The sequence below is a fragment of the Podarcis filfolensis genome (genome assembly GCF_964270895.1).
Source record: "Podarcis filfolensis genome assembly, chromosome: 17".
Taxonomy (NCBI): Eukaryota; Metazoa; Chordata; class Lepidosauria; order Squamata; family Lacertidae; genus Podarcis; species Podarcis filfolensis.
In genome coordinates this window covers 15,340,765-15,365,493 of record NC_139621.1, presented here as the reverse complement: position 1 = coordinate 15,365,493, position 24,729 = coordinate 15,340,765, and the positions used below count along the sequence as shown (strand labels likewise).

The 24,729-nt window shown below is 43.6% G+C and overlaps 1 protein-coding gene across 3 annotated transcripts in view; it reads left to right on the top strand.

Annotated features, from left to right (window-relative positions):
* SH3GL2 (SH3 domain containing GRB2 like 2, endophilin A1) overlaps positions 1-24,729 on the top strand; it is an 80,894-nt gene that overhangs the window by 21,745 nt on the left and 34,420 nt on the right. Inside the window, exon 2 of one of the 3 annotated variants that reach the window (XM_083593852.1) lies at positions 12,970-13,134. The exons of the other annotated variants lie outside the window; for them this stretch is intronic. The gene's annotated coding sequence lies outside the window, so the exon portion shown is untranslated. The remainder of the gene's footprint in view (positions 1-12,969; positions 13,135-24,729) is intronic. 3 annotated transcript variants of the gene reach the window in all.

Genomic DNA, 24,729 nt, shown 5'->3' with positions numbered 1-24,729 from the left:
TATTTACTTTCATCTAGCACAGTTGCTTGTTCCCCCTCCTCCAGTCCTTCTGCTTAATACAAACAACTTGGTTATATAAATACTCATATAAACTTTATTGCTGTTCTTGAACTTCTTCTTCTTTTACAAATGCATGTACTGTACACTCAGATTCCTAGTCTTCATTTCCTACTTAATCGGCAACAGTGGGTGGGTGAGTTAGAGAACTGGAGAAAAAGAACCGTTTCCAAACAATGGAAGAATTTCGAATGTCTGTCACTTTGTCTGTGTTCCATATTCTATTTTGATAAAGTGCTTATATGGGAGGAACTTAACCGGGCCGGCATTCTCACATACTTTTAAGATGTGTGGTGCTTTAATTTGCCCATAGACACGTAGGTGTGTGCATTATGGTACTGTGTGATTTAAAATAGAAGCTTACTTCATTTTCCCATACATGTTCAGTCTTGATACCTATAGACAATGTTACAAGACAACACTGCAATAAATGTATCTAGCCAAGAATAGAAGTTCTCAAAAGGGCACTTCCTAGAAATCAAGGGTTTTCATAAACACACCATAAAAATTCTAGGAAGCTCAGGTAATATTCAAAGTGCATTAACCCTGGATTTCTGTTAAAAATGCTCAAGGCAACTTACAACACAATTAAACATATATTTTAAAAATACCAATAAAACCTAATGCACAGATAGATGGAGGAACCAAAACTTGCTGTGAGGTTGAAACTCAACAGCTCAACAGTGCAGTTGCCTGGCGATGGTGACACAAGGTCTTCATATAGCAATAGTATGCCATCAAAGAACTTGTGTGGTTACTGCTATGAGACATGGAGTAAGTCTTTTGTGTTATCTTTGGGCAGAGATGGCCAGTGCCAGGGGTGTTGTTGGGCTCCAGTGCCCATCAGCCCAGCCCAAATGGTCAAAAGCCAAGAATAATGGGCACTGTAGGAAGTTGGGAGGGTCATGTTGATGCATGCCTCTTGGAAGAAATATTATCCAGTCCAGTTCCAGTAAGGATTCAGGCCTTGGATAGCTTTAGTTCTGATGTATAGCTTTTATTGGGAGAGGGAAAGAGTGAGTATGAGCGTGTTGATTCTGTTTTGATACCGTTGATCATGGCTTTCTCCTGGAGTGGATCAGTGGCATGGGAGTTGCAGGCCGTGTTGCTGTGGTTCTGCTCCTATCTGCAGGGAACCAGAGCATTTGGCAATGCTTGGTCAACCCCATGGCTTTTTGACTGTGAGATTCAGGAAGGTTCCAGTGCTGTTCAACAGCTACATTGAAGCCATTGGGAGTGGCCAGTTGGGAATTTGGAGCAAGGCGTCATCAGTATGCTGATGACATCTCTCTGTGCCAATTGAGGTACGTGCCAGTTCTGAGCCCAGTGCCTGGATGAAGTGGTAGGCTGAAAGGGAGGCAAGAATTGGAAGCTGAATCCTAGCACAATTGAGATCTTGTGGGTGGGAAGATCTCAAGTTTGTTTTCTGACACATACAAAGCTTGCTGGCAGTGAGAGAGGGTTCTCGGCTAAAAAGTGAGGTTTTTAAAGACAACTTCTTTTGTTTTAGTGGTGCCAGTTACCATCTTGCTGCAAACTCACTGTGAAACCCTTTGTTCAGATTATCCCAAGGCAGTGTTAATCTGAACATTAAAAAAACAGCTTGTGCACAATCTCTAACCTCTCCTTGCTTGACTGAACTGAGATAAATGGCATTGAAACATTGATGCCTTGTTCTTTCTGAGGTATTATCAGTAAAATGCCTGGCTTTTTTCTTCTTCTTCTTCAAAAATAAATTCTATTCTGCATCAGTATTGCAAAACCATGTATACAGCACAAGATTGCTTCTATGTTTCTATACCCAATGGATAAATATTTTGTTTTGTTTTAAATGGGGCCATCGTGTAAGTCAGCTTTCTATCTTGGTTGGCTGAAAGCAGAATTTATTTTCCAAAATGAAGGCCGTCTATTGTTTCTTTATCCCATTCTGTTTCTATGCCATTCTAAAGTAATGGCAGTAGGAACGACCATGAACAGCTCACTTGTATGAATTTAGAAAATCTGAAACATTCTAGTAAGACTGTCTGACTAATAAAAAGTTTGAAGAAAAATGAGCTAATAGTATTCCCTACACATACACCAGAAATTGGGAGCATGTGCATGTTCCATATTGGGAATAAGTTATGCAGGTTCACCTTCTCCTGGTATTACATGAGACTTCCACATCCCCGAATGTTCAAAGGTGATAGGTTTATAATTTTCTCTTTGCCTATCCTGGGCCTAAAGTTTGCTATTCTGGTCCAGTTGCATGAATAAGCCGCCTGGGACAGTATTTGAGCTGCAGATGAAAAATGCTGCTTTTGTGAACTTGCATGTGCTGCTTGAGATGAAGGAATAGCAGAGAATCAGATGCGATGGAGAGAAGGGAGTGACAGCAGATGGATTCAGGAGCCTCTCTACATCTGGGAGGTGTGTGATGCATGTGCATCAGCTGCGCACAACTTGTGCACCTGTGTAGAGTCCCAAGATGCTACCAACATTATGCCTACGCCAATTCCGCAGCCGTGGCCATTTGTTGTTGCTCATAGAGCTGTGTGTGCTCAAATACAGAGTGGTCAAAGCTACACAGGGAGCGTAAACTTGGAAGTTCCAGATCACTCTTCCTTTCTTTTCCAATAGCCCTTAAACCTGCGGAACAGATTACAGCGAGAGCTTATCTGTCCCTGTTTTGCAGATCTAGAGTCTACTGAAGAACCAAGGGACTGTTTTCTTCTTTTGTGTGTGTATACATGCTGATGTACAGTGACACACTACATTGTCTTAAGGTTTGGAAACCAGAAGGTTCAGCAAGGCAGTTGTGAGTCAAGGACCCTCCACCCGCTTAGGATAAGACACAAGGCACATGTATTTTAGGTTAATGGGCTAAATAAGGCCACAACTTTATTGATTATAGCATGTGAGAGGTATTGTCTTAGGCACTGGATCAACAATCAACAATATGACCCCACCCCATGCAGCGGGGAGTCATTTAAAGGTTAACACCCAGTGGGAGGAGCTTGTTGATACAAATACAACTGGAAGCTTCCCCTGATGTCACTGGTGGTCTAGTCACCAGCAGAGCATCGGACAGGATCCACGACCTCGGGACTCCTTTAACGGAATACCCAACAAGGGGAGGGGTAGGTGATGGCCACGACCTGCCCTCCAACACGCGACAGATATTCCAATGCCTAACCACCAATACCTGAAAAGTTGTGGCGATTTGTTACCAGGTAGGCGAAAAACCAAGAGGCTTGTGCCAATTTGCCAAATGGATAAAAATTCCTATCAGGCCCCCTGGTCAACCAGGGCAACCAGCCCTGTTCCATAGCAAGGTCAAAAGGCAAGAATTATGACCTAGGGAGGGCGGGTGGGTGATCTGAGGGTGAAGACACGAGGCTGCAGCGTCCGCTTGAATGCAGCTCAACCCTGCCCTATTGGCTGGCCTGATGGGCGGGGCGCAGCAGCCAGGACAGTGATGCAGGGGGCCGACTATGCCCCCCTGCTGACGTGGGACTGGTTCCTGCTCACAACACCTCCCCTCTGTGAGGAGGAGAGGCCTTGCATACGACACAGTATCAGACCTCTTCTGCCAACACACTCCTCCTCCTTGGTCCTTGCACTGTCCAGGGTCTCTTTGCATATCTTCCCTTCACCTGTAGCAGCATCACATCAGCCCCAAAGGACTGCCTGTTCTTTCTGACACTCTGCCTTTCCCCAGATTTATAGGGCTGTCCAGGAGGATCTGGGTGGAAATTTTAACCCCATCTTTCTTGGCCGTTTGCAGCTGCCTTGCCTTTGCTGATTGTAAGAGGTGGGTGAGGGGATTTGCTCCCATTTTGTGCCCTTACTGGCCTCAGCTATGCTATATTTGCTAGAACACACCCATGGAAATGGCATTACCTGGCACACTTTTTTAAGGACACGCCAGGAAGATGCTGTGGGATTGGGAAGAACTAGAACCACCTGGCTCTTTTTAAAAGTCATAATCATGATGATTTCAAAATGCCAGCAGGAAAGCTGTTCGAGGTAAATCGTGAGCTGACTCGTCTTGTTTATAAGGATGTCTAGGAAGAAAAATAAGGCATTGCTGTGTAAGAAGATATTGTCTGTCTTGAGTCGAGTTGCTGGGGAAGAGGAAAAGGCTTGAAGAGAACGCATGAGCGGCTCGCTTGGTTCGCCCTTCTATAAATAATTAAGATACACCAACCTTCCAGAGGGTATAAATAAAACAGTGTCACTGTGTATGTGATCTATGAGACACCCAGGAAAATGGGTCACCAAATCAATGAAATATGACAGACTGTTCTCACTCAATTTGGAAAGCATTCTAGCAGCTCTGCAGCTAATTAGTTGCCGTTATTTTAGTTAATTTCAGTCGCATAAGGACTTCACGTGATGCACACGTTCTATAAACCTTGGCCATAAGAGTCAGTCTGTGTACCTTTTGCTTAATATTTATAAAATCCAAGTCTAAAAACAGTCTATCATTCAAGCCCTGCACTTACATGGTGCACTGCGGCTGGATCTAGATGCATTGAAAAAACGTTTGAGGAAAACGTGTTGTAAACCTCATCATGGGAAATCATGTTGCCCAAAGGCAGAACTCCACAGTGCCATCTGGTGTCACAGTTTTATAACACATTTAAATTGTGTGGTTTTTTTTTTAAAAAAAAGTAATGTAGCTGAGCCCCCAGGTTCAGTATTTGATCCACCTGAGAAGGAATTTCTGAACTCTTGACGCATTCCTGCATTCTGTCCTGATTTCTGGCTTGCTCTGCTGTACTCTGTGGTTCTGGCTCCATGTTCTTGACTGCTGACATTTCATGTCTCCTAGTTCCCGACTCCTGTGACCTGACATGATAATCCAGGCAGGAGATAGATTAAGAGCTCTTAAAATATACATGTAGGTAAACCCTAGGGATTTAAGGGTCAATTTTAATTTCATTTTTTAAAAAAAATTAAAATTATATTTACAACCTGCTTTTCTTAACTGAAGGTAGCCCCTAAGCAGTAAATGCTGCAATGTCAAAAATAAAAGCAGACAATATGTAACAGTACGTGATAACCAGGAAGCAATTTAGTGGGTTCACATGTTGCTCATGATGCTAATTTTCTTTCCATGTAGATTTTGCAAAACATTCTTCAGAAATGGAATGTTCAAAGGTGCATTTCCTTTCTCAGTGAGGGAATAGGAGTCTTGGTAGAAACTTGAAAGAGTCAGTCAGATTCTGTTTCCCTTTTTAAACAATTTCCACCGCTAGGAAGCTTGCAAGAGAAACGTATTTTCCTGAAAATATGACGGTGGTTTATTTTGTTTCTGTTTGCACAAGCTGGCGTCCAACTGTGTGCGTTGTCTGTTCCTAAATGCAGTATTATGACCTCTGATACATAGTGAACTGGTAGCTCAGCGTAAAGATCTAAAGGTCAGAAACAGGTCAGAGTTTTCAAGCTCCTCAACCTCAATCGCATCCGTTTAAGTCCGTGGCTGCCTCTTAAACGCTTGCAGCCATCGCTCCCTGTGCTTAATATTAGTAGCATGAAATGATTAGAAAGCTATTGTCATTCATTGGGATGCTGCATATATGTTGCCATATTGTAAGATGTATTAAACTTAGAAAATGTATACTGCATGCGCACATTCAATAGGATTTTGTCCACATTCATATCATTTATGAAGAAAGCTTAATAGCAAAAGGCAAACCTTTAAAATGAGGAAGGAGAGGAGCCAGAAAGCTGTGGTTTGAATTTCTCCATCTTAATGTTTGACCATTCACTTTTTTAACAGGTGATGTTTTAGGTAATGTGTTTGACTTGTGGAACAATGCAAGTTTTGCTTTTTCTCTCACTCGCTGATAATGTATGGAGTAAATTCCATTGTCGAGAGCAGCGGTATATTTTGCAGCATAATTTGTGGGCCTGCCCAGCTCTCTAAGGCTTCTTTATTTCAGGCTCCCAGACTCAAGTAGATGAGGTTAAGCTGCCCCATGGCACGAGATGGAAATTGGGTTTGCATATTCTCTGAAGCTGCTTTTGGTAATGAAAAAAATTCCCTACTGGGTGCAATGGGGGATTTCCCCTTATTGCAAATAGCAACTTTAGAGGAAGGGTTTTCCTCAGGATCCATGCTATGGTTAAAGTAACTCACTCACCGCACCATAACCATCAATTCCCACCCTCACCAGATGCTATTTGCATTGTTTAAAACCTGCATGTCAAAAGGGAAGGAGCATTTTAATCTTTTATCTCGCTTGTTCTATATACTTTCTGGTTCAGGACTGTAAACCTCCCTTTTGATCGACAATTTCTACATATAAAAAGGCTACCAATGAGAATCGTATAGCATTGTTTACAAAATTGCACTTAACTATGGGCGAAGATGTCTGAAAGTTCATGCTTTCCCTTTTGGTCCTGTGAGTTATAGTGGAATTAACTCTCCAGTAGTGCAAATGATTAAGTGGATACAGAAGATACTGCCAGAGAAGTGTGCAAAGCACACTTTATGATTATTTAATTCAACTGAGACACAGATGGTTAGATTTGTTGTGCTGTATACAAAGCACACATAGCTCTTAAAAGGGCTAGCTCATCATCACCACCATCTCATTTATTCGTCATGTAACCAAGATCAGAATCACACTCTGCTTCAAAGGACAGCATTCTAGACCAAATCCTCTTCAGCCTTCAGCTGAGTTTTTCAGTTGTAATGTCAAGTGCAATAGACTCGAAAGGGTGAGTGTATTTTTAATCAAGCAAAGGCCGCTGATACAGACTTGAAGGAATTGATGCAGATGCATTAAAAGGACAACAGGAGAGACTACAAAGCAACTTCCCAAGTATAGAAGTACTTGGATATGAAGCCAACCTCTTAACATGCCACAGATCCTTTGATCATTTGTTGTATGGACATTTCCTCCAGTCAAAGTGAGAATAGGACTGTTTGCCTATGTGAATAACCCCAAGGTGAAATTGCTGACCTGCATCACACCAAATTAACAGTCTCTGAAACCACCTTAGGAGCCCAAGTTATGTATACAGAACCTGAGAGGTCTATAACTGATCCACCTGCAGAACAGAAGGAGCCCATCACGTATGCAGGAGATTTTCCTCAGGAACATTGCAGAAGAGGAAATGGTTGAACTTCCCCTCCAGGCCTTCTGCAGTGGCATGTTTTCTCTCCACCCCTCTCTGTTTAAAAGCAAAGATGCATGTTTAATGCAGAGAAGCATTTTAATGTTGTCATGTTTGGCCCTATATATTTATTGTTTCAGGATTTCATGCATCCCTTTTCTATAAGAGATATAATGCTAAATTATTAAACATGTTACCTCCCACAAGAATGCAAACTGTTCTATATTTTGAAAAGTTGTTTGGCCATTCACCTGTTCTCTTTGAATTCAGACATCTCTTAAGATACTGACACAAAATTTGGCACAAAAGTTCCTAAGATTGAAGAGCAGTTTTTCCATGTATGTTTGGGTGCCATTGAATCCCATTAGAATTACAAATTCACACCAGACATTTTTCAAAACTACACTGTTTTGGACACATCTGAAGATATTGTAACTGCTATGCCCCCTCTGGAGGAATCCTCTTGAGAGAAGTACCTGCTGCTCCACAAAGTAAGTGTTATGAAGGAGTGGGTTGCACATGGAGATGGAGAAGGGGATTTGGGATCTCCAGGGCTTATGACACCCCTGAAAGAGCACCACTTAACTTCCACTTCTTAATTCCTGTGCATGCTCAGATATAATTTATCACATTGTGGTATTTTGGGATTTGACAAATGGTAGGTTTCTGAGTCCGGCCTTGGTGCAAGTCAATGCAGTATTGCATTTTATGAAGAAGAATTTTAGAAGTTCTTACAGCTGGAGTTTGGCATTGGAGAGCACTTGCTAAATGGAACTAAGAATCTTGAAGCTCCTAGAACTAGAATGTGTTTGCATTGCAGTGTCGTCCATTATTCCATAATGAACCATAATGGCAGTGGTCCATGTTCCCATTATATGTTCCTGAAAGCCTCTGAGTTTAGAACGGTTTGCCAGAGTTTTCCGAAGCTGAGCTTTCAAACAGTTGCAAACAGTTCCTTCAATATTTAAAGGCTTAGTCCTTTCTCAGAGGCATCAGCCTGGTATATGAAATGGAGTTGGGGGGATTGCTACAGCTGTTGGCCTCCAACTTTCAGCAGCCCCAGCCTTTTGGCCAGGTTTGCTGATGGCTCTGGATGACTCTCACTTTTGGCTGTTAGGTGTAAAAGTAGGCAAGAGCTTTACTAAATACAATTAACACAGAGAAAAAGAATGGAGGGTGTGCATGTACAGAAGTTCAATACCCCAAAGTAGAATTGCACAGAAAAACCAACCTCAAAGCTCACTAACCACAACGCCCCCTATCCAATTTCAAGACAGATAATAATTTTATTATTTATACCCTGTTGTTTGAAGGGACGCGGGTGGCACTGTGGGTTAAACCACAGAGCCTAGGACTTGCTGATCAGAAGGTCGGTGGTTCGAATCCCCGCTACGGGGTGAGCTCCTATTCCTCGGTCCCTGCTCCTGCCAACCTAGCAGTTCAAAAGCACGTCAAAGTGCAAGTAGATAAATAGGTACCGCTCCGGCAGGAAGGTAAACGGCATTTCCGTGCGCTGCTCTGGTTTGCCAGAAGCGGCTTAATCATGCTGGCCACATGACCCGGAAGCTGTACGCCGGCTCCCTCGGCCAATAAAGCGAGATGAGCGCCGCAACCCCAGAGTCGGTCACGACTGGGCCTAATGGTTAGAGGTGCCTTTACCTTTACCTTTACCCTGTTGTTTCCCCAGCCACGCTGGGCGGCCTGCAGTACCTATAAAAACACAGACAGGCATACCTATAACTCCACAGGGGCTGGTAGATGAGCAGCAGTGCTGCTATGTGATGCCTGCACAGCAATCTCCCATCAGCCGTGTGACTCTAGATATGTAGGGATGGAATTCCCAGGTGTTTTCCTAAGCTCCCATGGGAACTTTTCATGCACACCAGCTCTACTCTGTCCCTTCTGCTCCCTTGCAAAGTACTCATTATAAGCACCAGCTTAGCAAAGGGAAAGGATCAAATATATTTCACAACCTGAATCCAAAATGCCTCCTCCACTAAGAAAATAGGCTGCAGCATTAGCTGAGTGGTGATTGTCCCAAGCCACCAACCTTTAAACCTAATTGAAATTTTTATAGGTGTTCCTGGCCCTCTCCCATGCACATTTGGTTTTCAACTCAAGCCAAATGTCCCTGGAAGAATCCCACAGTGCTTCAAAAATTGTAATGCCCTGTGCTATATATACTTGCAACCAGCTGAGAACAGTGGTCCAATGAAAAGCCAGGAAAGGAAGCAGATTCCTGCCTCCACAACCAAGGCTGTGCCCCACCTTTACTTCCCTACAGTGGCTTCCATCCCTCCACCTACTTTTCCCAGTCAACCAGCAAAGGTAAAGGGACCCCTGAGCGTTAGTTCCAGTTGCGGATGACTCGAGTTGCAGTGCTCATCTCGCTTTACTGGCCAAGGGAGCCGGCATACAGCTTCCGGGTCATGTGGCCAGCATGACTAAGCCGCTTCTGGCGAACCAGTGCAGCGCACGGAAACACCGTTTACCTTCCCGCCGGAGCGGTACCTATTTATCTACTTGCACTTTGACGTGCTTTCGAACTGCTAGGTGGGCAGGAGCTGGGACCGAGAAACGGGAGTTCACCCTGTTGCGGGGATTCGAACCGCCAACCTTCTGATCTGTGGTTTAGACCACAGCGCCACCCCGACCCCAAGTCAACCCTGTACAGACCTTATAGAGTCTGATTTCTTGCTTGAAATCTTACAGTGCCTACTAAGCTACACTTGCAGTCATGAGAGCCTCAAGTCAGCCTAGCCCTGAGCCCAGAAATGAAGCACCGGAAAGTGCCACCTCCTTCCTTCTCCCACAGTTGCTGCCCAACCTGCAGGCTATGCGGCAAGGGAGAGGTGTTCCTCTTAGCAAGTGGTTTCTGTGCTTAAACTAGAATTTGCACAGTGCTTCTTCAATTGTGCATCATTATCCCATTGACACTCATTTTGGCACCCTATAAATCTGGACTGCTTTGCAATACCGGTGCCAATAGAAAGTACAAGCTCTGGTTGTGCTTTGCTCCCTGTTGAGTTTCCCACATGCTATTCCGGTGGGGGTGATGCTATCTTGATTGTGTGTGGGGACTGCAATAATAATAATAATAATAATAATAATAATAATAATTTAGTATTTATACCCCGCCCATCTGGCTGAATTTTCCCCAGCCACTCTTGGCAGCTCCCAATCGAGTGTTAAAAAGAATATAGCATTAAATATTAAAAACTTCCCTGAACAGGGCTGCCTTCAGATGTCTTTTAAAAATAGGATAGCTGCTTATTTCCTTGACATCTGGTGGGAGGGCGTTCCACAGGGCGGGCGCCACTACTGAGAAGGCCCTCTGTCTGGTTCCCCGTAACCTCGCTTCTCGCAATGAGGGAACTGCCAGAAGGCCCTCAGAGGAGGACCTCAGTGTCCAGGTAGAATGATGGGGGTGGAGACGATCCTTCAGGAATACTGGGCCGAGGCTGTTCAGGGGCCCTCGCCTGTTTTAACGTTTGCCTGCAATTCACTTGTGACAGAAATACTGCGGCAATAAAACATAAATTTTAAACAAGGAAATCCAAGCGACAACTTACATACAAATTTGAATACATTTTTGCATTTGCTCCTACAAAGTAGCTTTTACAGAATCATAGCTCTATTTTGTGGCTTGCGTTTTATTTTTCCAAAAGAAAGAAAGAAAAGCTTGACTTATCCCGTGTTCAGCTATCTGATTTCCAGTAGCCACTATACTTTTTGTCCAAATATATGTGCCCCCCCCGGTAGTTAATTACACAGTGGTGCTTTTATGCTTTATAATTTTCTAATGCTCTATAATTGAATTCCCACTGAAGCTTTGCAGAAAGTCAAATTAATTGTTGGCATAATGAAAAATGTGTTAAATATAAAGGAAGGTGCAGTGTACCAAAACATGTTTATTAAATGCCTCTGTTTTGAGCGCTGTGGAAATGCTAAAGGATGACGTGAATCACAGGGGAAAAAGAACAGTAAGAGGGGAATATGTGCAGGTCGAACAATGTATCTCCCCCTGTGTGTTCCTATGTATGGAATCCTGGTATTGCTTGAGCAAGTAATCCATGAATAGAGACCAATGTGATTACTACTGCCATATCGTAGTGTTGACTTTGTCTTTACTCGTGGCTTCCCAGAAAACCTGGAGTTCATTTAACAGATAGTACCTGTACTTCTGGAAAATAGAAGGGGAAGAAATTGAGGCAGTGAGAGATTTTACTTTCTTGGGTTCCATGATCACTGCAGATGGTGACAGCTGTCATGAAATTAAAAGATGCCTGCTTCTTGGGAGAAAAGCGATGACAAACCTAGACAGCATCTTAAAAAGCAGACATCACCTTGCGGACAAAGGTCCATATAGTTAAAGCTATGGTTTTCCCAGTAGTGATGTATGGAAGTGAGAGCTGGACCATAAAGAAGGCTGATCACCAAATACCGTATTTTTCGCTCTATAAGACGCACCAGACCACAAGACGCACCTAGTTTTTGGAGGAGGAAAACAAGAAAAAAAATTATCCTGAATCTCAGAAGCCAGAACAGCAAGAGGGATCGCTGTGCAGTGAAAGCAGCAATCCCTCTTGCTGTTCTGGCTTCTGGGATAGCTGCGCAGCCTGCATTCGCTCCATAAGACGCACACACATTTCCCCTTACTTTTTAGGAGGGAAAAAGTGAGTCTTACAGAGCAAAAAATACGGTAATTGTTGCTTTTGAATTATGGTGCTGGAGGAGACTCTTGAGAGTCCCATGGACTGCAAGAAGATCAAACCGATCCATTCTGAAGGAAATCAGCCGTGAGTGCTCACTGGAAGGACAGATCCTGAAGCTGAGGCTCCAATACTTTGGCCACGTCATGAGAAGAGAAAACTCCATGGAAAAGACCCTGATGTTGGAAAGGATTGAGGGCACAAGGAGAAGGGGACGACAGAGGATGAGATGGTTGGACAGTGTTCTCGAAGCTACCAGCATGAGTTCGACCAAACTGCGGGAGGCAGTGGAAGACAGGAGTGCCTGGCATGCTCTGGTCCATGGGGTCACGAAGAGTCGGACACGACTAAACGACTAAACAACAACCACCTCTACTTCTGCTCTGGTGTCGCAGACCCTGCATGATGACTGCCCTGTTGCTAGCTATCAGAGTGGGACACCCATGTAGGACATCACAGAATGTTGAACCATGATTAACATAGCTGAAGCATCAGTGGAGACAGGATCTGGGGACCCACCCACAGTATCATTGCTGGTTCCCATGGTATCATTGCTGGTTCAGACAGTCTGGTAGTCCCAAATCAGCATCCTCATTCATTAAATTCCCATTTTTGCAGGTACAAAGAAATGGGCTAATACCAGTTCTGCTTATCATGAAATTCCCATGCTAAACACAGCATGGCAGCTGTGTTTTATGTATTATGGTCATGACATGCTTAAGTTAAGCCTCCTTCCTTTGGGGCTTAGCTATTGCTTGTTTAGGGATTTTATGATGCTGACAGCCGTATTGTCCTGCAAATGGTGTCAATATATAGGAATTGGTTTTGATTCAAAAGCTGAACAGGCTCGATTGGCCTTGTAAACTGCCTAGAGAGGGGAGTGACTGACAGAGCCACATTTTAGCTGTTGTGTGCCCTTTGTAAGAATGAAGTATGACTGTTAAAATAAATAAATACATGACCTATTCAGGTTGAGTTCAAAGGTCAGCCGAGATCAAAACGATCACAGTCACACATAACAGGCCTAGATTTCCTGCATGAAGTAGATTTGTAGGCAGAGAACTAACTTCCATGAAATGAAATCTTACAGATGAATGCTGCCACATAGAACTGACAATCAAAATGAAAAAGGGAGCTTGACCTGCATCACAGTTAACATTTACAACAAATCCAGCATGTTGTTATACAACAGAAGGTTGTATCTGCCAAGCAAATAAAACTGCATATTAACACTCCTACCACAACCAGAAAAGAGGTGAGGAGAGGGGAGAGATATCTCTGTTCATGAATTTAATGCAACGGGTTTTTACTATACAAGCTTGGTGGCTAAATGCAATTTAATTTGTTCTCCAATTAAAAATGCACATTTGTTAAAAATATACAAATAAAACAGTTTGTTTTAATAGATGATGCATGTGACGAGCCTCTTGTGTGTCAATGAGACCAAAGACAGAAGCTTCTTCTAAGATGGTACTAGCAAGGATTTGTATTTTAAAACAGAGGCAATATTTTTTTAATTGATCAAAAGGTTTCAAATTAATTTTAATTGACTAAATTTTGCAGCTCTAGTAAAAAAACAAACATTAAAGCCCTTTGGTGTCTTGTACTGAAGTGAACCAAGTTACACACCACACTTATGGGATTACTCTGGAATGAATTGGAGTAAAGTGGTTTAAAGATGCAATTATAGACAATTAATGACTGGGGCTATCAGGGAGATGGTAGGATATATAAGGCACAGGATGCATTACATAGGGAAACAAGAGTTATATCCTGTTGGGTCCTGTACCCAAATTCTTAGGCTGGTGCTGGGCAGCCTTTCTGGCAAACCTTAAAAAGATTATGTCAAAGTATGCCTCTCTCCTTCTGTAATCCTCATAGAACTCTAGCCCAATGGTTGCCATTAATTTGATTCTGAACTGATTTTAGAATGTATTTCAATTAATTGACTGTGATCTTATGTAAACTATGCTATTTTTACTGTTGTTAGCCGCTCTGAGCCCAGCTTTGGCTGGGGAGGGCGGGATATAAACAAAATATTATTACTATTATTAATGAAAATAGGGTCATCCTAAGAAAAAGCGGGACATTCCAGGATCAAATCAGAAACCGGGATGGCTTCTGTAAATCCAGGATTGTCCCTGGAAAATAGGGACACTTGGAAGGTCTGGGACACCATGTTGACTGCCCTTGCTCTAAAGGATGTCACCCTGAGCTTCCATCTTTGTAGCATGAATATCTGTAAGCCAAATGGCAATTTTTATTTGGTGTATTGCCTCATTAGGAACAGTTCAGACACAAACACCCAAGGACATTGGACCCTGGATCTCCTGCTTCCTGCTAAAAACAACAACCCCAAAACCTTTCAAAACTTGCTTGCAGGGTTGGTGAGAGATCCCTTGTGATCTCATGGTCACCATGTTGGACTAGAAGCTGGGAGACCAGGACTGAAATCCTCACTTAGCCATGAAAGTCACTGGGTGCCCTTGGACCTCTTCTTAGGCCAGCCTCCCTCACGCTGTTGTTGTAAAGATATTATGCAGAAAGGAGAACCCAGTATGACTCCTTGAGCTTCTTGGAGAAAAAATGGCATATACAAGCAGTAATAAAGCAATACAGCGCTGTGGTGGCAATAGCAGAAGATGCCTTGCATAACGAATCTCCATATTTATTGCTGCTGCTCCAGGGAGGCTAGCAGGATCTGTGTGGGCGGCACAGCAGTTGTTATGGCAAAACAGCAGCCGTAGCTCCAAACCCCAGTTTGATAAAGGCCTAGAGGCCACATGCCCACATAATGTAAGGCAGCCGAGAGTTTCAAACTGCAGACTCTAGGACCCAGACCTGGGCATCTCACTCTTTGCAACACTGTCCTCCTAATTGGACCATCTTCGCTTGGTGAATAAGCAATTCCTCACATCTCCAGACTCTCTCAAAGGCAGGCATGGAAAGCAAATTAGCCTACATATCCTCAACGTGTAAAAATACAGTGTTTGTGCGGGGGGCGGGGGAGAACGAGGCTGAAAGTGTAGGCTTTTAGAGATGGTTTGTCTTCTTCTGAAAAATCTATCATGCTTCTGCAGGTGACAGATCCTTTCACAGCATGCAGTTTTGCTCGTAAGCAGGGCTTCGGAAATTGTGCACAATTTGTATGGCATGTGAAAGATAAGAGCGAAAGAGATTTATTTTTTCCAAATATATTGTCAGACAGGTTTATTTAGAGTTCTGAGTGCTGGTTAGCAGGCACAAGAGAGCCTTTCTGGCAGCAGTTCGAAAATTTCTTCCTGTGTGTGCTTTAAGTGTTTAACTGGCTATAAGGCTTTTAAAACTTTTCAGGTCAATTATTATACTGGCTTGATTAGCATACTTCCAGGGGCATCTTATCCAAGTCTGCAACTGTACTGAACTATATTTATTATTATATTTAATAGTATCATATATTTATTATAATATTTAATAATATATATTCTATTCTATTTCTACTACTACTACCACTACTACTATATATAACTGTTTTATAGGTGGAATTCTTTTTAAATGCTTACATTGTTTTTATAAATGGAATTGTTTTCTATATGGAACTTTTTTTTTTAAAAAAAATAGTTTTTACACTTGTTTTATAGTTGTCACTATTTCATCAGTTTGAGAATTGTGTCACACTGGGACTTTCTGTTAAAGGGAGGTTCAGAAATCTAATATAAATAAATGGTTGTAGGGGAAATCTGGCTGCCCCACACACATGGCAGACTATTAAAAACTTAAGTCCTGTCTCGTTTATCCCGCCCCCCCAATGCAGGGGGTTGAAAGATTTCACCAGTCCTCCAAGGACTGTGGTTTCCTTTTCCTTCTGATCTGCTCCCAATCCCTACAAAATGTGCCCCAAAGTTCTGTCGGGAATTTCAGCCCAGCCCAGCTTGTGAGCACCCACTGATTCACTGGGAAACATAATGCTGGTTCACCAAGTTTCATGTGGGTTAAACCACAGAGCCTAGGACTTGCCGATCAGAAGGTCGGCGGTTCAAATCCCCGTGACGGGGTGAGCTCCCGTTGCTCGGTCCCAGCTCCTGCCCACCTTGCCGTTCGAAAGCACGTCAAAGTGCAAGTAGATAAATAGGTACCGCTCCGGCGGGAAGGTAAACGGCATTTCCGTGCGCTGCTCTGGTTCGCCAGAAGTGGCTTAGTCATGCTGGCCACATGACCCGGAAGCTGTACACCGGCTCCCTTGGCCAATAAAGCGAGATGAGTGCTGCAACCCCAGAGTTGGTCACGACTGGACCTAATGGTCAGGGGTCCCTTTACCTTTACTATCTTCCTCCCATGCGTTCAAGGTGATATCCTTGACTCTCCTCACTTAATCCCCACAGCAACCCCAAGATGCAGGGACTGGCTCAAGGTCATTCAGTAAACTTGAACTTTGTCCAGGGCCAAGTGGGGATATCCACCTGGGTCTCCTAGGTCCTGGCTCTTAATGGCTGTGTATATGCCACCTTATTTTCTAGCTCTAACCAACACTGGACAAAACTGAATAGTAACTGGACTTCCAGGAAGAGATTCCTCAGTTTAATTTTTAGACTGCTCACACCTCACTTTTCTTCTGTTTTGTTGCTAGGCAACCTTGACTTTCCTGGTTGTGACAGTGAATACCAACTGCTGTTTTGCTTGATTCTTCCTCTCTCCTCTCTCTCTCTCTTCCCTTTTTTAACTGAGGAAGCTGTCTGTGGCATAATGTCAGATGCTCTTTTCCACATATCAAGATTTACAAAGCCAAACCGCGCTGAGGGGTTCTGTTCCCCCCAGTTTTTAACAATTGAAATATGCACTCGTGTCTTTTTTTGTAATAAAGTGTTCGCATTCTTAGTATGTAAAACAGAAATTTCCAGACAGATATTTCAAGATTGCATGACAGGCAATGTAAAAACGATTTTGCGCCTTGGACGCATTCACATTTTGCATTTTTAGGTGTGCACAGGAATATCATGTGGCAGATTACACCCATTGTATGTTTCTGTCAACCTCTTTTCAAAGAAATCCTCTGACAGCAATTCTTTCCCTCATAAATATTGTGTGGCTATTGCCTAGCTCCGAATATTTTTGATTTAGGAAAATGTCAAGCCACTGGGTGGAATCCAATGTCATGCTAAGGCAATTGGCCCATCAATGCCAGGATGTTTGCTTGCACAATGTAACCCTCTCCTTCTACACACTCCCTAAGGTTTTCCTCAACTCTGGGTGATGCCTAGTGTTGGATGAACAGACTATCCCTTCCACTCCTCCTCCTCCTCTGCTGCTCCCTGTATGCCTCCAAAATCTTGTCTGGAGCACATGTTGGGGGTATGAAGAGGGAATGAAAGGAAGGAGAAGTTCAGCTTTGCAAGCAGAAATGGGTCACACAGCCCTGTGGGGGGGGGCAAAGGACCCCTGGATGGTTAAGTTGAGTCAAAGGCGACTATGCAGGTGCAGTGCTCATCTTGCTTTCAGGCCAAGGGAGCCAGCGTTTGCCCACAGACCGCTTTCTGGGTCATGTGACCAGCAAGACTAAACCGCTTCTGGTGCAACAGGACACTGTGACGGAAACCAGAGCGTACAGAAACTGTTGAGAATTCCATTCCACCTTAAGGAACAGACATGTGGAATTGTTGCATGTCACATGTCTGTTTACATTCCAGCACAGTATGCTGGGAACTTCCGTTTGTGTATAGCTTTTGCTGTTCTCTCCGAGATGACATGAGAGAGAGAGGACATGTTTCTTTGTTCTGATTTATGTTTAATAAATCTGTAGCTGTAGCATGACTTACGCCTCATGCCTACTTCTGTGTGCGAACCACACTCTGCTAATTGCATGCCCTGGCTTTTGAAGTTCGGGTCACTGATTTCTGTTGGAGCACGGTCCAATAGAAGGAGACGTCCGAGCTGGGCTTGCCAGCAGGCCTCCCAGCTCCTCTGCATGTCGACAGAAACGCAGTTTACCTTCCCGCCGCAGTGCTCCCTATTTATCTACTTGCAATTGTGTGCTTTTGCAGTGCTAGGTTGGCAGGAGCTGGGACAGAGCAATGGGAGCTCACACCGTCATGGGGATTTGAACTGTCAGTGTTTTTAATGGCATGCCCAAGGTGGTTTAGACCCCAGAGCCACCCGCGTCCCTGTGGGTATCACTGGATGACACCCTCTAAATTGCCAAAGAGTGTGCTGTTCCATAAGGGATGCTATGCTTGGTGCAGATGTATAGCATGGCTTTCTTTTGAAGTACTCTAACACCAAAACAGATTGCCTGCATTTTGATGATGTCCTACTGGTTCAGTGGGTCAGTGCGTCTGGCTGCTAACCAGAAGGTTGGTGGTCTAAGGCCATGCAGGGATGGCGAAGGGCAGGGTTCCTGCATTACAGGAGGTTGGAGTAGATGACCCTTTGGGTCCCTTCCAGTTCTATGATTTATGATTTTAGGTTGATTAGATACAGTTTCAAGCACCTGGTGGAACCATTTGAAGAAGCCAGGCTGACATCTGATGCTTTGTGACTGCAAGAATTATGCCTGGCTCACTGGGAGAGAGATCATGGCCAAGCCTATTAGAACACATTGTGAGTAAATCTGTCAAGTAATTTGCATTGCATTATCTGGCTTGTAAACAATTTCCATCTTCTTGACTGTTAGGCTTATATTGAATGAGGAGGACTGGGAGCAAATCCTGATGATGGGCAAGGTATTATGGGATGGATGTTTGTACAAATATCTTCTGTGTATTTATACAGGCTGATTTTTGGCAGACGCCATTCCATTGGGCCCCAATTTACTAAACGCTCTGGTGTATAATGATTAATAAGGCAAACAATTATTCACACCATTACTAGCAGCACATGCTAGTACTATGCTGAATTTTTGTGAGGGCCAAAACTTTGCTGCAAAAGTTGCTATTCTGTTTCGGAAATATTCATGAATCCTTGCTCCTACCTTCCACATTATAATGCTTTCTCTTCTCTTTACCCTCTTTACTGCCATTGTTGTCCCACTTTTAGGGAGCAATATTAAAATGTCAATACAATTCAATATTTTCCCATTTCCCCCCATAAAGTAAATATTCCTTGGTCAGAGAAGCATTGACTGTTGTCCCCATGAGAACAGTTAAAGACAACCTAAAAATGTGTTTGTGTGGAGTCAACCTAGAATAACTGAAATCACATTTAAGGATTCATTAATGCCCATGAGCACTACCAGACAACACATTTATAAATCAAGGAATCAATATATCTGTAGACCATGTCTCCTGCATTTTCCGCCCTGGCTGCATTTTCCTTTAGTTCCTATAATCATGACACTGAAAATGTCATAGCAGCCACATTCAAACAGAGTTCTGCACTTCAACACCTGCCTGATCCAGCCCATCTGACTGGATTGAACTGTCTAACTTGAGTTGCAGGATTGTACAGGTGAAAAAGACTCAATTCTCTATTCCTTCCCCACTTTAAGAAGTTCAAATTAATAATTGCACCAGGCCCTTTCACACAGTGGGCAGAGGCAATCAACAGGCAGTGACAGCTAGTCACGAGATCCTGCTGAGTGTTACAATATGGAACTTTTGTGTTAGTCACACTGTGGGGAGGAAAACCATGGGTGCTCAAAAATTGTCTGTAGGTTAATTAAGTCTTTTCATTTGGTTCAAGAACACTCATGATCAGCCCAGAATAGCTATAACCACAGAACTGGGTATTATTCTCTCAGATCAGAGCCCCTAGAGTTAGACACACACAAAAAGAAGGTATGTATCACCTTTCTTTAATCACTGCATGTGCATTGGGACATAATTGGGCTGGAGGTTATTAAAAGTTCCCACTTTTCAATTCTTAGCTCTCAGTGGTGAAAGAACAAGAAGAAAAACCTTACCCATCCAGCGCTTAGTTTCTGCCAGAGGAGTTTGCTTAACAGAGGCTGGTGGCCTTGAGCTCTCTCCGGAGATCTCATAACCGTAACAAGTAACCAGCACATGTTTCAGGAGAGGCAGTTTGCCACGAGAGCTTATTTGTTAGCTTGGGACGTCTGTTTATCAAAATAAAATATATTGTGCTTCGCGGAAAGAGCCGTAGAATTACTACAATTTCATTCTCCCTGACATGTTTTGTGATTACTTTAATATCAAGCAGTAAGCCTGTATTTGGAAGGATTAATCCAGAAGTAGCACAAGCAGAACTCGCTTCACTTTGGATCCTGAATTACCTACAGTCTATTTTAATTTTTTAAGCCTTTGAGAGTGCTTGGCAGAAAATCTCTGTTAAGAAATGCAGATTCTGGCCCAGGACACTTTTCTGTCCAGACCAAAAGTGTTGCTTGCTGCCATTCTTAGTGTTGTTATGCCCTAATTAAATATTATGTTGCAAAAATAATAGGGATGGGTGGGTGGAAAGCAGGTGGGGAATGAGAAGAGATAGGAACTAAAAAGCTCTGGGGGAGGAGAACACTGACATATCCAGAGAAGCTCTAATTTGGCAGTGGCCAGGTAATGCACTCTAGGGCAGCCTTCCTCAACCTGGTGCCCGCCCATGATTCGGACTACAACTCCCATCATTCCTGGCTATTTGCCATCTTGCTTGTGGCTGATGGGAGTTGTAGTCCGAAACATCTGGCAGGTTGGCTACAGCTGCAATGGGGCACAGCTTCTCCCAACAGCTGATAAGTAATTCCCCTATCACACTAACAGCTCTTTGTGTGTTTCTGCAAGTCTCTTTACTTTTGGAAAGCGGCATTTAAAATTAGCACTAAAATTGCCTGGACATGACTTTGCTATCCTTCCTTGCCTTCTTCTCCCCCCCACCCCAGTATCCTTATGTTTGAGTTGAGAAGATTGGGATTACTTTGCCATTTTGCTTATCCTTAGAAAAAACATCACACAACCCAACTAATTCTGGATTTTGCTGTGAAGTGATTTCCACCACTGCTTCTTCCTGCACCTTGAAATAGTTACAGCTTCATCTCCATTGAGGCTCAGTGCAGTGGAACTTACATAATGCTCTGACAGCATTCTTAAATAAATGACAATGTGGCATGTTTTGAGAATTTCAAGTCCACAGGAGCTCAGAGATGTCTCCGCTGCATTTGGCTTTAATTGGACACCAAACCGAAAAGACTCTGAGCTCTCCAGTTGTGTGCAGGTTGAAGTTGCCTCGCATGCAAGTCATTTTAAGGAAATGGCACCAACATGTTGTTGGCACTTGTGAGGGCTCCCCTACCCCATGGAGATGGCAACATCGACCCTTAGAGTGAAATGTAACTCCTTGAGTTTGCAAGCTTCACAGAATAACACGCTTTCCAGAACGCAAGTCACAGAATTGGAGACAATTAACCGAAACAATAATAAATAATAATTTCTTATTTATACCCCACTCTTCCCGGTTCAGAAACCGAGCTCAGGGCGGCTAACAACAAATTTAAACAAGCAGCATAAAATACAGTATAAAAACATGAATAGCAATAAAATTCAAAGTTCAGAAATCAATTTGGGGGAAATCCATCTAATAAGCATTAGATAGTCACCAGGGCTAGCTGGCTGAATTGGTCCTACTTGGGCCAGTGAGGAGGCCAGGGGAGAATTAGCTGTGGGGTCTCAGAGCAGGTGATCTTCATAAAAGGGGAGGGGGAGGAAAGAGAAGGGAAATAAAGGTCAGGCTGAATTCAAATTGAAGGCCAGGCAGAATGGCTCTGTCTTACAGGCCTGACGGAAGGAGGTTAAATCCTGACGGGCCCTGGTCTCATGGGACAGAGCATTCCACCCGGGCGGAGCCATCACTGAGAAGGCCCTGGCCCTGGTGGAGGATAGTCTGACTTCCTTAGGGCCCGGGACCTCTAAACTATGGTTATTCATGGACCTTAAGCGTTTATGCGTTTATTTGTTTTTTGAAGAAATGCTGTGTAATGGTTTAAATGCAAAGCATAGTTATGTTGTTAATTGCAACACACTCCAGCTAGATGGCATTAACATGGTAAGCTGATCTCACTCTGGCAAATGTGGACAGCCACTGCATGTGCTACTCTTGAGCTGGGAAACACAAACTGCTTGCATGTTGTTAGCTTGGTGGCATGCAGTGCCGACCATGAAAAGGAGTAAAGGTATTAGTTTTAAAAAATCACAAAAGAAACATAGGAGGGAATGATCTTCTATATGTGTACGTAAGGCCTAACTTCTTATATGTATTAAATAAAAAATATTGAATGTGTATGGGAAGAGTGAGCAGAAAAAGAACCCATGGTTATCACTGGTCTCTGGTGCGTTGGTTTGCTATCTAGTCCCAGGTATGCAGACAGCTACACATTGTCACAAGAATAATGCTGTAATCCTCCTAGTTAAGTGAGATAATGGCCCACAATGTCCCTGACAGTACAATTCTTTGCATGTTTGCTCTGAAGCAAGCCATCCATGTTCAATGTAGTAAGTTTGGTTAAAATTAGAAGCAAATCTCATAATTTGTCATTTAAATGTAGCAAGACATTTGTTTCGTTTGTCATTTAAACAAGTGATTTAAAAGCTGCAGCAGATGGCCATGCAAACCACTTGAGACTGACCACACATAAAGATCCATTGGATTCCTGACGGGAGGAGTGCCACTAGCATCTTAATTCTGCCCTGAATCCAGCAGGCTTCTTTTATTCAAAACTAGCCCCTTCTTCCCACATTTCCAATTGGCTCTCTTCTTTTTTTATGGTGATGCCTAGCAGAGCTTTGGTATGATGTCATACTTCCTTAATAGCTTCTGTTCTTTGCATATTTAATCTGGGCTAATTTTAGGAGCTACTTCTCAGCGAAATTCCAGTTTAGAATTGGCTTAATGCAGGAAGTCAGATTAATGAGCCTGAAGTTAGCAAATAGCTCTGCCTTCACAGAGAGCTAGTAGAAGCTGTAAGGGTGGATTCATACATAATTTGAAGCCATCAAGGAATGAAATGAACTTTAAGTAGCTTTGTTGGCAAGGTGAACATAATTGCAAACCACATGACATTATGCAGATTTCTATGTGGTTCTGTGCCCAGGGAGTTCTGCTAGTGGCATGGTTGCCATAGAAAAGAAAACGTCTGAAGGACTGTTCAGATGGTCTAAACTGGAGGGAGTAGGGCAGGGGATATGGTACAAAACCGCTGTGTCTGATTAACCACACACATCTGTTCTGCATGTAATTTATGGGCACATAGGCTCTGTACATGCTGTTGGGGATGGATTCCCCCACCCTCAATCTTCTGACTGTGCATATGTAATAGCAGGGAAAAGGTAAAGGACCCCTGGACGGTTAAGTCCAGTCAAAGGGGACTATGGGGTTGTGGCGCTCATCTCACTTTCAGGCTGAGGGAGCCAGCGTTGGCAGTTTTCTGGGTCATGTGGCCAGCAGGCAGTTTTCTGGGTCATGTGGCCAGCAGGACTAAACCGCTTCTGGCGCAATGGGACACCGTGACAGAAACCAGAGCACATGGAAACGCTGTTTACCTTCCTGCCCCAGCGGTACCTATTTATCTACTTGGACTGTATATGACCTCCCCCCCCTTCCATAACAGCAAGTTTGTTGTTTGTTCGCTTCTGTTTAGATGATAGCACTGCAGACTACAAATGCCTGGCAGTGATCAGTAACAATGCTGGAGATTCTGTGAGTCACAGTACATCATCAGCCTCCAGCCATCTCTGCAAAGAGCGCCAGAGTTCTGTGAGTAGCAGTGACCTTTACTCCCTGTTATTTGGGGGACCAAAAATTCAGATCAGAAGCAAGAATATAAGAGTGCTTGTGATATGTCTGATCCTAGCTGAGGATATTGAACTGCTGGCAGAAGCTTCAGCCTCATCACTTACTGTCACTGTAACATCTCTCTGGATAAAATATGGAGGAAAGGGAGAAGCACGTATGCCAACTTATAGTATTTGTTGGACAGGTGGGATACACACTTTTTTCATTTATTTCATTTAGACATTTTATATACAGTCATACTTTGGAAGTCAAACGGAATCCATTCCGGAAGTCTGTTCGACTTCCAAAATGTTCAAAAATCAAATCACGACTTCTGATCAGCTGCAGGAAGCTCCTGCAGCCAATCAGAAGCTGCGGAAGCCCCGCCAGACGTTCGGGTTCCAAAAGAACGTTTGCAAACCAGAACACTCACTTCTGGGTTTGCGGCATTTGGGAGCAAAACGTCCGAGTTCCAGGGCGTTCGGAATCCAAGGTACGACTGTACTGCTTAATTATGTTGATCTCTTAGCAGTGTAGAAAAAATATAACTACAATTAAAATAAAAGTCAGAGGGACGCGGGTGGCGCTGTGGGTAAAACCTCAGCGCCTAGGATTTGCCGATCGCATGGTCGGCGGTTCGAATCCCCGCGGCAGGGTGCGCTCCCATCGTTCGGTCTCAGCGCCTGCCAACCTAGCAGTTCGAAAGCACCCCTGGGTGCAAGTAGATAAATAGGGACCGCTTACCAGCGGGAAGGTAAACGGCGTTCCGTGTGCTGTGCTGGCTCGCCAGATGCAGCTTGTCACGCTGGCCACGTGACCCGGAAGTGTCTGTGGACAGCGCTGGCTCCCGGCCTATAGAGTGAGATGAGCGCACAACCCTAGAGTCTGGCAAGACTGGCCCGAACGGGCAGGGGTACCTTTACCTTTACCTAAAATAAAAGTCAGGTAAAATTATAAAATCAGAATCCAGTTAAAATTCCTGCTAGATTATTTTTTTTAAGGATTCAGTAGGCAATGGAAGTTCAATGGAGAGAGGGCTTGTCTGACCTCAGCTACAAGGGAGTTTCATAAAATTAGGCCCACATTTCTGGTGGTGGGAAAATAGGAAAGACTGGGATGAGGGACGTGTTATAAACAAACCCCAGCAAGAGCCCTGCTGCCC